The sequence below is a fragment of the Arvicanthis niloticus genome, chromosome 13 (genome assembly GCF_011762505.2).
Source record: "Arvicanthis niloticus isolate mArvNil1 chromosome 13, mArvNil1.pat.X, whole genome shotgun sequence".
NCBI lineage: Eukaryota > Metazoa > Chordata > Mammalia > Rodentia > Muridae > Arvicanthis > Arvicanthis niloticus.
This window is the reverse complement of record NC_047670.1, coordinates 22,064,850-22,078,911: the sequence shown is the minus strand read 5'-3', so window position 1 is coordinate 22,078,911 and position 14,062 is coordinate 22,064,850.

Sequence of the window (14,062 nt, the reverse complement as noted above, 5' to 3'; positions counted from 1 at the left end):
GACTCCAAACAGTGGGAGTGTAGGCATCTCTGACTCTTTTGCCTCTTGTAGGACCCTTTTCCTCCTACTGGCTCCCCTCATCCAGCCTTGACATGAACATTTATGCCTAGTCTTATGGTTTCTTGTTATGCTGTGTTTGATTGATATCACTGGTAGGCCTGCTCTTTCTGAAGGGAAATGGAGGAGCAGTGGATCTGGGGGAGAGAAGAGGTAGGGGGTGGTGACTGGGAGGAATGGAAGCTGCTGTAGTGATTTAATGTATGGGAGAAGAATAAAGAAAAAACAGCTAAAAAATTATTAAGCAATATATACATTGTTTTTTGTTTTTTTTTTAGTGCTTGGGATTGAACCCATGACCTTATGTATGTTACTGAAGTACTCTACCACTAACTACATCCTCTTCCTTTATAATTTGCAGGTCAAATATGCAGTTGCTCCATAATGAAAACTATTAAGTTGTTTGGAGTGACCAGTACCTTCTCCCACTTCTCAGTACTTGTATTTTCCCAAAATTGATTGATTGAAATCCTGACCACAACACAATGGGTTGGAGATGAGGGTTTTGAGAAGTGAGTAGGTTATGAAGGCTGATTCCTCCTTGATGAGTTACTGTCCATATGAAACAGATACAAAGGAGCTACTCACCATGCGAGGACACAGAGAGTGACAGATCCCTCTGTGCTCCAAAAGTGGGCTGTCTGAAGACACAAGCCCTATGCTCTTGCTTTGATTTTGGGTTTTCTTGCCTCAAGAACTGTGAGTTCTCCAAAATTCTATTAGCTATTCTAAGTTTTGTGTTTAAGCAATCTGGGCAGAGCTGGCGATGATATTAATAAAAACTTGCATATACAAAAAAAGAATAAAGAAAAAAAGCTAAAAACATAGAGTTAAAAAAAAACAAAAACAAAAAAGAATGTGAGTGACCATCAAGGATCAGTGACAATTCCAAGTGCCATCACAGCTGGTGTGTGAGTCAAAACATCTCCACTGGCCATCAGGAAGGCACGATCATTACTTAGTTTTAAAGTATCTACTTCCAGTCTCTTACAATGAAATTTATATGCCTCATCAGTGCTTGATGAAAGATAATGCAAGAGAATGTTGCAATATAATAAATGGGCAAATTTTTCCTCAAAATGATCATAGAACCACGTGCTTGTCCGATCATAATTTTTAAAAGCATGTCACTTCTTCTTTATGTAAAAGTGATACTGATTACATATAATGATGATTCTGTGCAACTTAAACAGGAGTAAAAACTGCCACATACAGTACAGTTGTGAAGATACACTAGCAAGTAACAATTTTTCTCTCACACCATCTCCACTGATCAAGGTTATCTACAGGAACAGAGTGCATGCATTAGAAAAAAATGATTTACTAAAATGGCTTACATTGCTATGGACTGGATAATCCAAAAATGGCTGCACACTGGCAGGCTAAGAACCCAGGAGCAGCTCAGTCCACAGAGTACGTTTTGAAGGCCTGGAAGATTACTGCAGAATCCAAGTTCTTCAGTCCATGGAGGAACAAAGATGGATATTTTGATATAAGTGAAGGATATCAGCTTCAGTAGCAATGATGAGATACTTGTACTTAGCAGTGAGGGGCAAGGCAGGAAGATGGTGTTCTCCTGCAACCTATCCTCTTTTCTTTCTTTCTTTCTTTCTTTCTTTCTTTTTTTTTTTTTTTTCTTCTTGAGACAGGGTTTCTCTGTGTGGCCCTGGCTGTCCTGGAACTCACTCTGTAGACCAGGCTGGCCTCCAACTCAGAAATCCACCTGCCTCTGCCTCCCAAGTGCTGGGATTAAAGACGTGTGCCACCACTGCCCAGCCCTACCCTCTTTATATGTGGACTGAGACTAGAAGGAGCTGTTCCACTCTTGTAGAGTGTCTTCTTCCTCAGTAAAACTCCGTGAAAATTTCCCCCCAGAGATCTACCCATAACCATTACATCAAAATTTGAGAAGAAAATACAACAATTCTGAAAGTTTGCTTTTGCTAAAATATCTGTATAACATGCCATGGAAAAAAACAGAAAATAAGCTTAAATTCTTGAGGTGTCAAAATCATGCAATATTATGAAAGAAGTTATTCATTCAAAAAGTTCAGAAATAGCCATCTACTCAGTAGCACATAAAAGCAATTGTATGCAACATTTTAAGATTCGTTTTTGTTTTTTATTGTTTTAGAAAATGATGCATCATAATGTTCTATCATCCAAAAAAATTACTACCAGATTTTGTTGAGCACTGTCATGAAACTGTAAGTGTACTTCAAATGAGCAGAGATAAATAGCTTTAATGAATAAGTGTGATTATTTAAATAAAAATACAGAAATAGAAGACAATATTGAAATTTAAACCAACCAATTCTCTTCCATAAAACTATAGTCAGTAAAACATTTTTCTTAGATAAGGGAAAAATGTAAGAATTGATGTCACTTTTGAAATCATGTATTTTATCTTTAAAAGAAAGCTTATGGGGGCTGGTGAGATGGCTCAGAGGTTAAGAGCAACGACTGCTCTTCCAGAGGTCCTGAGTTCAATTCCCAGCAACAACATGGTGGCTCACAGCCATCTGTAATGGGATCCGATGCCCTCTTATGGGATGTCTGAAGATAGCAACAGTGCGTTCACTCATATACATAAAATAAATAAAATAAATCTTTAAAAAAAAAAGAAAGAAAGCTTATAACGCACTTAACATTCTCTTTAGATTCTCTTTAGCTGTTATAGTCTATAACAATAATCCCCAGTGGTTTTAGTTGTATATTTTTAAAGTAGTAGTAATAAAGATACTGTCCCACAGGTACTTTATAACAGATATCCCTTATACATTTTAAAGTGTATTGGAAATAACTGTTCTACAATACAGATGCTGTCAGTGCCATATCCTCACTTCTCCGCTGGCTTTATAAATGTTTTATCCTAGCAAGAAAGACATAAAATCTGTCATGTTAAAATGTTTTGTTTTCTCATCCTTATGATTGGGGGCATGCCATGCGATGGTGGGACATGCTGGGAAGGAGACATATACTTTTAATCCTAGCACTCCGGAGGCAGAGGTTCAACACCAGCCTGGTCTACATAGCAAGTTCCAGGACAGGCAAGGCTACATAGAGAAACACTGTCTTTAAAAAAAAAAGAAAGAAAAAAGAAAAGATAGGCATGCAAGTGATCACAAAACCTCCCAACCCTTTGTTTCATCTTCATTTGAAGGTGCTACACGTCATAAACATTCATTTATGAGACGCTGGATTTTCACTCTTACATTGACTTCCTGGAAAGTTGGTTAGTTATTACAAAAAAATTTTTTTTCTTTCTTATTGACTGTCTTTCAAACTAAAAGAAAGCTCCGCGAGGGCAAGATCTAAGAATGAGATCCTTATCTATGGTTCCATTTTCCATTTCTTCCCTCGGGGTGTCCAGACACTGCTGCATACCAGGTAGGGAAGAATGGCAGGAAGTTCAGAACTGATTGGCCGGCAGGATCCCGGCAGGCAGAAGGCTTTCTCTGAGGATTTTAGTGTCACAGCTCTTTATACCCTATTCAACAAAGTAGCTCTTTCAGCAAGGTTCCGTGAAAGAGTTTATGCACATACAGTTTATTGAGGTTAAACCAAGGCTATACGCACGAAACTTGGAGAGTCGAAACTCCACAGGTCAAGTGGAGAAGAAGACCTGCTAAGAAAAGGAAGTACTCCATTTTCCGCCGAGCTCATGGAAAGCATGTCCGGGCGTGGTGGACTATAACCTCAGTAGCGAGGTGCAACAGTGATCCATCACCCTTTTTATACATATGTATCATCATATCTTGGACATGAAACATTGTAAGTACGTGTTGAATCAAATGCTGTCTTCAATACTGCAAACATTAAAATTAAAAAAGAAACACACACACACCATTACAATGGATATAATTTATATACCTATGTTGAGATATGGTCACCGGGAGGCAGGATGGGGGAAGTTGACTGTGCTTATCTTACGCTGTCGCTGGGTGGGTGATTGGGCCATAGGGAGCCTCCCCCCCCCCAGCCCCAGACACCGCCCTGGGGGTGAGGAAGCAGTCTGAGGTGCAAGACAGCTGGAGCTGGCTTTGGGTTCCCGGGCCTGCCATGAGGCCAGGTCATTTGGTTCTCAGACTATTGAACATCCAGGCACTGCCGGAAGCCACAGAAGAACTGAGAATGGAGTGGGGTCTGAGGGCTGAATCTAGCAGGGGCCCTAGTGGGGAGCTCTGGCTGGTCCCGCTGGGGGTGGGGTGGGGAGGGGAAGTCTTTGGCTGGACAGGCAGCATTCTTGGGCTTGGGCTGGGAGTGCAGATAGGCCTTCTACCAGAAATTAGACAGTGGCTCTGTAGGCGATGGCCTTCTCCATGTCTCCCCTTGACAGATCCTGATGAAAAGAGGCAGTCCATGGTTTTAAGGTATTTATTGTCATTGTGGAAAGTGGATGTGTAAAACCATACATCACTTTTCTGGGTGGGCATAAGATTAAATATCTTTTGCAGGGAGGAGTGTCTGGGGGAAAAAAAAGGCTTATTGGCTAAACCCTCCAGGCCTTTAGGTACTTCCTTAAAATGAAGATGTGTCTTGAGAGCTGTGATTTCAGGTCACATCCTTTCCTACCTGTGGGAGGCTTTATGTGACTGATGGCCGCAAATCTATGATGGGCTGCGGCTAGTGACAGGGGCCTGGTACCCAGGAATAGGCCAAGCTCCTACCGTCCTTTCAGGGTCTCCAGGGCTTCTAGCCTTAGCTCAAGCAGGAACCAGGCTACCTTTCAGGGTCCGACATAAACATTAATTCTTTATATTAAGGACCCATATTAAATTGTTTCTATATTCTTTATAGTTCTTGGGACGCCTGATGATGGTCGGGCGGTGATCAAACAAGGGTATGTAGTAGACATAAGCAGACTTGCAAAATTGGATTGCACGACAATGTATGATAAATCTAAACCAAACACGAGAATTTATTTTTAAGAAAAAAAAAATAGCAGACACTAATAAATTGACTGTCATTTCTATCTTGATTCTTGCATTATAACTGAAAGCAGAATTTTTAAATTAGTTCATTTGGATTTGCAGTTGCAGTTGGGTGATAGAGTAACATGCTGTAATCTCAGCCCTCGGGAGGCTGAGAGAAAAGGATCAAACATTCAAAGTTAGGTTTGGTGATAGGAAAACCATGCCTCAAAAATCTGAAAAAAAAAAATCCCACTTGTTTAAAATAAATGATACATTACATGCTATTGATGATTCCTCTTTGGTAAACAAAATTCAGATATTCTACATGGGCTAATACCCCATATTAAAATTCCAATTAAAAGCAAGTGCCCTGTCAACTGGCTGAGTGTCGCGTTCTTGATCTTCTGGAGTTTTATATTATTATAAAAGCCTGCCACATGTGTAGAACAAGGGACCAGGCCTGCAGCTCCGTTTTGTGTTCTTGGAATGGATAGATGCTAGTAACAAGAAGCTGCAGCTTCACTGCCAAGAAGTCAAGTTTAATTTGCTTTCCTTTTCCTTCTCTTCAACTGGCTGAAACACAAGTTCCACTGCAAATGCAACAACCACCAAACACAGATGCCATCATAAATATGTATTGTGCCAAGCAGAAAACCCTACATTGACGAACAACAGAGCTCCCATGGCAACTGCAAGATACTCTGGGCAGCAGCATAAAGCCATAAGGCAATATTGTAAATAAAATGTATATATCCTTTAGAACTGAAAAGTGAGTTTTGGTTTAAGGTTTTTTTTTCTTTTTTCTTTTTTCTTTTTTTTTTTTTAAGCCACTGACATTTACTGTAACTTGGTGGATAACTTTTCTGTCTGGTTCATATTCTTAGCAGATTGGGAAATTTCATAAATCTTTCCCTCTGAATTTCTGCAAAATGTAGCTGCTGTCAAGGAGTTCCTGCTGGGCTTTAAGCAAAATTTGTCATAATCAATTAAAAATAAACCCATCATACAACTTTCAAATGTTGCTAATTAAATTCACAGTCTGATAACCTCACGTTGCACGTTGGGAAGCTTAGCACTTCTTTGATACTCCTCGCGGACATAAGTTGGCATGGAGACAAAATATGAAGTCAGCACACTTTCCTAAGCATCCACTTTAGGACAAGTATATGTTAGAGGAGAAGGGAACTTGATACAAGAAACAGTCTTACTGGGAGCTTTTGCTCTAGTTGGTAGAAAACACAGATATAGAACACCAGCAAACGAAAGAGCTGTTTCAGCAAGCAACCTGAACTCAGTGTGGCCCATCTCGTAAGCAATATCATTTGCCCTCAAACCTTCCAATCGCGAAGTAAAAAACTGCAGCTGTTACAAGTGCCATTTGTAAGAACTATGAGAAATATAGATTTTTTTTTTCAAAGATAGGACTGAAGATTTTGGTAGTTGTAAGGAGCGAAGGTTTCAAATTTTAAACTTTTTTTTTAAATCAACATTGATGAAATCTTTATCATAATCTCTAGTACAGAGCAATGCTTTCTCTTTTTATAGCACTGTGCAGTTGAACAGCCTAGAGAACTCAACATCTTAAGCAATACTGTCTCCATTAAAGACCTTTACTGTAGTGGTGAATTGTTAATCTGCTCTGAGCTCCAGGCTGGTGATCACACTTCTTGCCACCCGCCAGAGTTCTCTGGATTCACAAATGAAAGAACACACAGGCAACCTTTATATTTTGATATGCCATGACTAGCTAAATGGCTGGGCACTTCCAAACCTCCCCGAGGCTAGCACACACTCCCCTCTGGTATTCTTGAGTTAACACTTTCTAAATCAATATTTTTATCTTTGCTGCCACGTTTTCCTTCTGGGCAGCCCTTCCTATGGGGCTGCTTTCCCTTTGCACTGACAGTGCTGGATGATTTCTTTCCTGAAGCTCTTAACATTGATCTCTCTGTCCCCATGTCATGGTGATCTCTTCCTTCTCTCTTCTGCATTCCTAGGCCTGGAATCCTAAAAGTCTCACAGATTTCACCATGCCCAGCCATTTGCCATTGGCTCATTATTGATTAATCAAAAAACAATAGGAGGTAGGGACCCTCGGCGTCTGGAGATGCAGATTGTGGTGTGATTTTGGGAGCAGAATCAAGACAAAGCATTAGAACCAATCCCCAACACTTCATTCCAATGATCTTAAAACCAGTCCTCTTTAGTTTTTGTTTTTTGTTCCAGGTCTACATGTGTATCATGTCTGCCTGCATATTGGTTACTTTTCTCATTGCTGTGACAACAGAAAATTCAAAGAAGGGGTTCTTTTTAATGTTCATGCTTTAGAAATGAATACAGTCTGTCATAGCATGTCAGCAGGAACGTGAAGAAACGTTGCCTAAGAAAGCAGAGGGTGGTGAGGAAGTGGATCCTGTCTATGGAACCTCAAGTCCTGCCCCACATAATGAACTTCTTCCAGGAAGGCCCCCACTACAGGTTCCAAGAACTTCTGGAGCAGCAGCACCAGCTGGCCACCAAGTGTTCAAACACATAAGCCTATGGGTGTTATTCCAAATTTAAACCACAATGCTACTTGAAAAGCCACAGGGATCAAATAAAAGGGTTTTAAACTTACATTTGTATAAGCATTTGAAAATGTTTCCTACCTGAATACAGGCTCATGGGCATCCAAAATGCAAATTTCCATCATCAAACCTAATTCAATGACTATGCCCTCAATTAATACAATTACACTTATAAATCCATTGAACATGCTAAGGATAAATGTTGCTATGCTTGTTAGACATACACATATGTATTGTTTTATGCACATTATTTAACTAATAATCATACATTAAAATTAATCCTAAGGCTTTAAAACTTGTAACTCTTGAACTTAATTTGTTATTTGTTACAAGTGGGCATATTAAGTGAAATGCTGAATATGGGATAATTAAATAAGAAAAACATCCATCAAAAGTATAACACCTTTAGGAAAGTTTGATGTCAAAAAGCTAGGCACATATATTACAATGTTGCACAATTATTTTAACCTCTGGAAGGATCTGAATAAACATGACCACATTTTATAGTTTAAAATAACACCAACTGCCTCTATATGGACTGCTGTGTGAGTCCTCAATGGGAGAGGATGGGCCAAGTCCTGCAGTGACTTGATGTGTAGGGGGCTGGGGGGAACACAGAGAAAGGGTTTCCCCCTTCTTAAAAGAGGGTATGGGGGAGAATTTGTGTGAGGGGCTACTGGGAGGAGAGCAAGAGCTGATATGGGGTTGTAAAGTGGATAAATAAATTTAATAATAATAATAATAAAAATAACACCACCCTAGCCTGCGGGTTCTATAATTTAAAAAATGTAAACACTAGGTGGCGTACCTCTACAGGCTTGTAAAAGAAAAAGTATAGAACTTAAAAGCTTTATTGTTATTTCAAATCAATGACTGCTAAATTATGAATTTTAACTAATCAACTAAAATTGATATTTGTTAAGATATTAACTATAAATATAATGCTATTGACCTAAGTTAATGCTACAAAATATACTATAGAATCATCAATATTTCCTTGTGGGAAGCAAAAGAATATGATCAAGAATGTGAAGTCTACAGCAATTTCCACCTTGAAATGAAAACAACTATTTTGTTCAATACCTTTAGCTGTCCTATCTTAAAACAGTTCTTTCTAATCTTTATAATAATGTTTTTGTGCAGGAATTGAAGTTATATGAAATATAGATCATTAATTATTCTATTTTAAAATTGTTCTACATATACACAAAATGATATTTTTTGACAGCTAGGTAGATGTCAGACACACTAACCAGAGCTTCTGATACTGGAAGGTATATTTGCTACCCACAGTCTTGATTGTTACTGGTGACCAATCATTTGTTACCATGTAGAAGGTACTATTTGGAGTTTTTAGTAAGACGCGCGTGTGTGTGTGTGTGTGTGTGTGTGTGTGTGTGTGTGTATACACATATGATACATATTCAACATTTTGTCACTAGCCTCATTCCCCTCATTAAATTTTAATTATGAGAATGATAGACATCTGTATTCCAGTAGTTTGTTTTAAGTCACTGAGGAGTTACCAAACAATGGGGCTGTATTGTCTCTGATCCTCTCTGACCTACTAAGAATGACAGGTAGGCCAGGAAACTGAAATTAGATCCAAAATCAGTTGTCATCTGAGCTGAACGTTTAAAACCAGTGGTTCCTTCTTACCACTCTGGAGACCTTCACTTTGATTTCCAATTGATGCGGACAGCCAACACTGTTACAAGGGGTTTCACAAGACATGACACACTCACCTTTCCATGTAATTCATAACCCACTTGCCTAAAAGGTACTTGAAAATAAATTCACATCACAAAGAACACTCAATACTTTATCACACATTAGATGGACAGTTCTTCAAATTTCTAATTCATTCTGTTATATATATTTTTATTTGATTATTACATATATGTTTCCCTAATAGTGAATTTCTTGTAAGAGGACTGTCTCCAAAGTTACATGGCAGCCATTTGTAGAAGTAGAGAATTTTTTCACGTATGTAAAAATCTTAAAAATGAATTTTATAAACGGGAGAGATGCCTCTGCAGTTAAGAATACTGGTTGTTCTTCCAGAAGACCAGAGTATGATACCCAGCACCCAAATGGCAGCTCATAACTATCAGTAACGCCAGTCCCAGGGAATCTGATGCCTTCTTCAGGTCTCTATGGCCTCAGATATGTACACAATGCACAGACAATAATGCAGGCAAAACACCCATATGCATAAGATTTTTAAAACAGATTTTAGGTTCTTATAGCTTTTAAGTTCTTGTGAGTAGCAGAGATGCAAATATCATACTGAAATTCGCTCATTTTTTTAATGAAGGTGACTTTAATTTAGTTTTTGAGGGATATCCAAATCTATTATAAACTGCAGAACAATGACTAACTTTCTGCTGTGTTATTTTGTGTGTGTTGGGGGAGGGGTATTACATACTCTAATACAAAGCATGTATCTTCCCTACATCATGGTGATTATAATTTGTTGCAAAAATCCCCTGCAAATATGAATGTATACTGATGTATATGAATGTATACTGATATGTACCTATAGACATATAAGCAAACATTTACATATGAATATCAATAGGCTGCTTTATAAATGTCTAATGTTTTCTTATGCTATTGAGGGCAATTAACATAAATAGAAATAATTAACCTTAACTTCTGAGAAATTAAATACTGATAAATTTGCTTAAAAGTAATACACTATTCTTAAATTAAAAAAAAATATATCAGTGACTGCATACCATGTGTGTTCTTTTGTGATTGGGTTAACTCACTCAGGATGATATTTTCTAGTTCCATCCATTGGCCTAAGAATTTCTGGAATTGTTTTTAATAGCTGAGTAATATTCCATTGTGTAAATGTACATTTTTCTGTATCCATTCCTCTGTTGAAGGACATCTGGGTTCTTTCCAGTTTCTGGCTATTATAAATAAGGCTGCTATAAACACAGTGGAGCCCAAAAGCTCGCAATATTCAAGATACAACTCACAGACCACATGAAGCTCATGAACAAGGAAGACCAAAGTGTGGGTGTTTTGGTCCTTTTTAGAAGGAGTTACAAAATACTCATGAGAGCAAATATGGAGACAAAGTGTGGGACAGAAACTGAAGGAGGGAATGTCCAGAGACTGTTCTACCTGGGTATCCATCCCATGTGCAGTCACCAAAGACAGAAGCTGTTGTTGATGCCAGGAAGTGCATGCTGACAGAACCTTGATATAGCTGTCTCCTTAGAGGTCTGCCAGAGCCTGACATATTCAGAGGCAGATGATCTGATCAAGATCATCAACCACTGATCTGATCAAGGGTTTCCCAATGGAGAAGTTAGAGAGAAGACTGGAGGAGCTGAAAGGGTTTGTGGCCCCCTGAGGAGAGCAACAATACCAACCAAGCAGAGCTCCCCAGGGTCTAAACCACCAGCCTGGGAGCACATAGGGAGGGACCCATGACTCCATCTGTACATGTAGGGGAGGATGGTATTGTCGGGCATAGGTGGGAGAGGAAGTCCTTGGTCCAGTGAAGGCTGGATACCCCAGTGTGAGGGAATTCGTGAGTGGGGAGTTGGGAGTGGAAGGGTGGGTAGGGGCACATCCAGGGGATTCCTGGGTGGGTGGGGGGAATGGGGAAAGGGGATCACATCTGAAATGGAAATAAAATATCCAATAAAAAAAGAAGAAAAATACTCCAAAATATAAAGTACATATATTTCATTTCTTTATGATACTACCTAGGGTGAAAGGTTTGGGGGGGGGGGGGGAAAGCTTGAGTTGAAAAAATGAAAAGAAAGAGAAACAAAGCAAAAAGAGAAAAACATAATACAATGAAAATTAACTTTAAAAAGTTTAAGCAGCAAAGAATGTAACATACAGATCTTCACAGCAACATGTCTCCATTATCCAACAACAGCTTAGTGTAGCAATGGTTTTCCAGTTTTAGTGGCTGTCAGGATTGCCTTTCAGATATACTACAACACAGACTGCTGGGATTAGTAGGATATAGCTCACTTGATAAAGTCATTTGTCTGAGTGTGTGCTCAAGGACAAGGCCCTGGATTTGATCCCCACCCAACTCCTACAAATAAAACTACATGTAAACTCCTGGATTGTATTTCTCAGCTTGTAGAGTAATGCATTCTAACCAGTTCCACAGTAACTACATATACACCTAAGAATCACTAAGGCCTATTAGAACAGATTAGATTTTAGAAGTGACTTCCCTTGCCATTTCTCTTGCTGGTCAACAAAGTGAAGGTGTGAGGTTACTCCAATTCCGTAGTCTAGTTTATTGTGATACCTAACTGTGAATAACGCATTTTACTGTGTGTGCTCCTACTGCATGCAGGAACATGCCCATGCTAGCCAAGCAACAGAACAAAGCTACATACCCTGCCAGCCTTAGACTCCATTTTGTGAAATAAGGTCTTACTAGGTTCCTCAGGCTGGTCTCGACACAAGCTTCTGCCACTTCCAGGATGTTATTTTCCTAATTCACTAATATATATATACTACACGCAGACACATGCTGGGATATCTTCTAGAAGTGTTCAGTCTCACAATTTATATGGCCCTTTTTGGGTTAATTTTTTCCATTAAAGTAGGTTTGAGACAGACACTTTTGCATTATTTTTGTTAACTGTCTATAACTATTCCATTGTACTTTTAAAAGTTGCTCCAACACAATTCCTCCATTGTTTTGCACAGCACTGTCAAAATCAAATGTCCATCCAGCTATGTCTATTGCTTGGCTATCCCTTCCCACTGATCGCATCCTGACCTTCACTCCAAAACTCCCGCTCACTGCAGCCTTGTGTCTTAACATCCAGCATCACCCTCCCTCAATTTCCTTGTCAAGTGCTCCTCTACAGCGATACCTTTTCATAGACTGCAGCATCATCTTTTAACCCACAATAAATGTAGGACCTTGACAGAAATTACATTAAATCTATATAACCACTTTGAGAAAATGATGGTTAATATGTCAAGTCCTTCAATCCAGAAAAACGATTTTTTTCACGTGCATTCTAGTAGCACAAGTAATATTGATCAAAAATTTCTCTATTGCTTAGCTAAAGATTTGGGGGTACTGACCGTACTGAATTCATGTATGAGTTCAGTACATATTGAAGGCTACTTGCAACTTTTTCTGTGGACAATCTTTTTAGTGGGAAGGAGATGTAATTCTTTCTTCCTTTTCAACTTGTAAGCCTTGTATTTCCTTTTCCTATGCTATTATGTGGCATAAATGAAGAAACTCTGTCTTTGCTCCACATCTTACAGAGAAGGTATGTAGTTTCTCATCAGTAAGTTGCTATTGATTCTGCTCATCAAGTAGGCAAAGTTTTCTTTTGTTTCTGAGGCTTTATCTGAATCATAAATGAAAACTGAAGTTTACCAAATGCTTTTTCTATATTGATCTAGTATTTTTTCTTTTATGATAAAATACATTGATTTTCAAATACTGAATCATCCTTACATTTCTGATATAGCTTATACTCATGTCCTGTATCTGTCACAGAAACCAAATTCTGTCACTGTTTGAACAAAACTGCTCACTGTAAATAAAGAAGAAACAGAAATTGTGTTCTTAAGTTGAAATTTATAAATTACCACTATTAACAACATACTTAAAAGTTGTTGGCAGGAAGTTACTTTAAAAATACCTTTAAAAGATAAAAGGAAACCACGGATAGCAGTTGCAGGAAGAACTAAATTACTTACTACACAAATACAACTTCAGAAGTGCATTCACATCTAGTGACGGGTAAGGGGATCAGAGGGAGAAAAGGTGAACATACAATGTGCAGGCGTGAGGTTCTTTATGGAGAACATAAATGCTGAGGATGCAGTTAGTAGGTTTGTATACACAAAAAGTGCATCTTTATGCTAACAGATCGGTGGTGAAAAATTATCTTCACATGGGCAGAGTTAGCTCACAGAAGACTGCAAATTTCTGTTTCTGGCTCATGAGCTTATAAGATGAAAATACCTACAACATGACAGATTAGATAAAAATCAAAAACAATTTCCTGGTACAAAGAATCATTTAAATGGTTAAAAGTAGCAGATAAATGAAGGTAGTTGTCGATATTTTCCCTAATCCTTACTCACAGATGGGGAATAACCAGCCTGTACAGCGAGCTGCCGGAGCTCAGCGGTCAGACTTTCCTAACCTATGGAGACGAGCACAGTCCTGCTGAAGGCAGGGTCCTGGCTATGCACAACTCAAAGAGAAAGACCAGAAGCTGTGGTAAAGAGGTGACTGTACATAAGAACAGTAAGATTTTATTTCTAAAGATAACTTTGGTTTTTCCTCCCCTTCCCCACCAAAAAACTACGGAGATCCCAGTGATAAGAATGTCCTTGATATTTCTATGATCCTAAATATATATGTAATTCACAATTAAAAGTTTTAATAAACATAATGTGTAAAAGGGTTAATTCTAAATGATTAGCCCATTATTACCTTTGAAGCATTTTATGGATAAAAATGTTTTCTTCAAACAAAAATTTCACAGCAACATT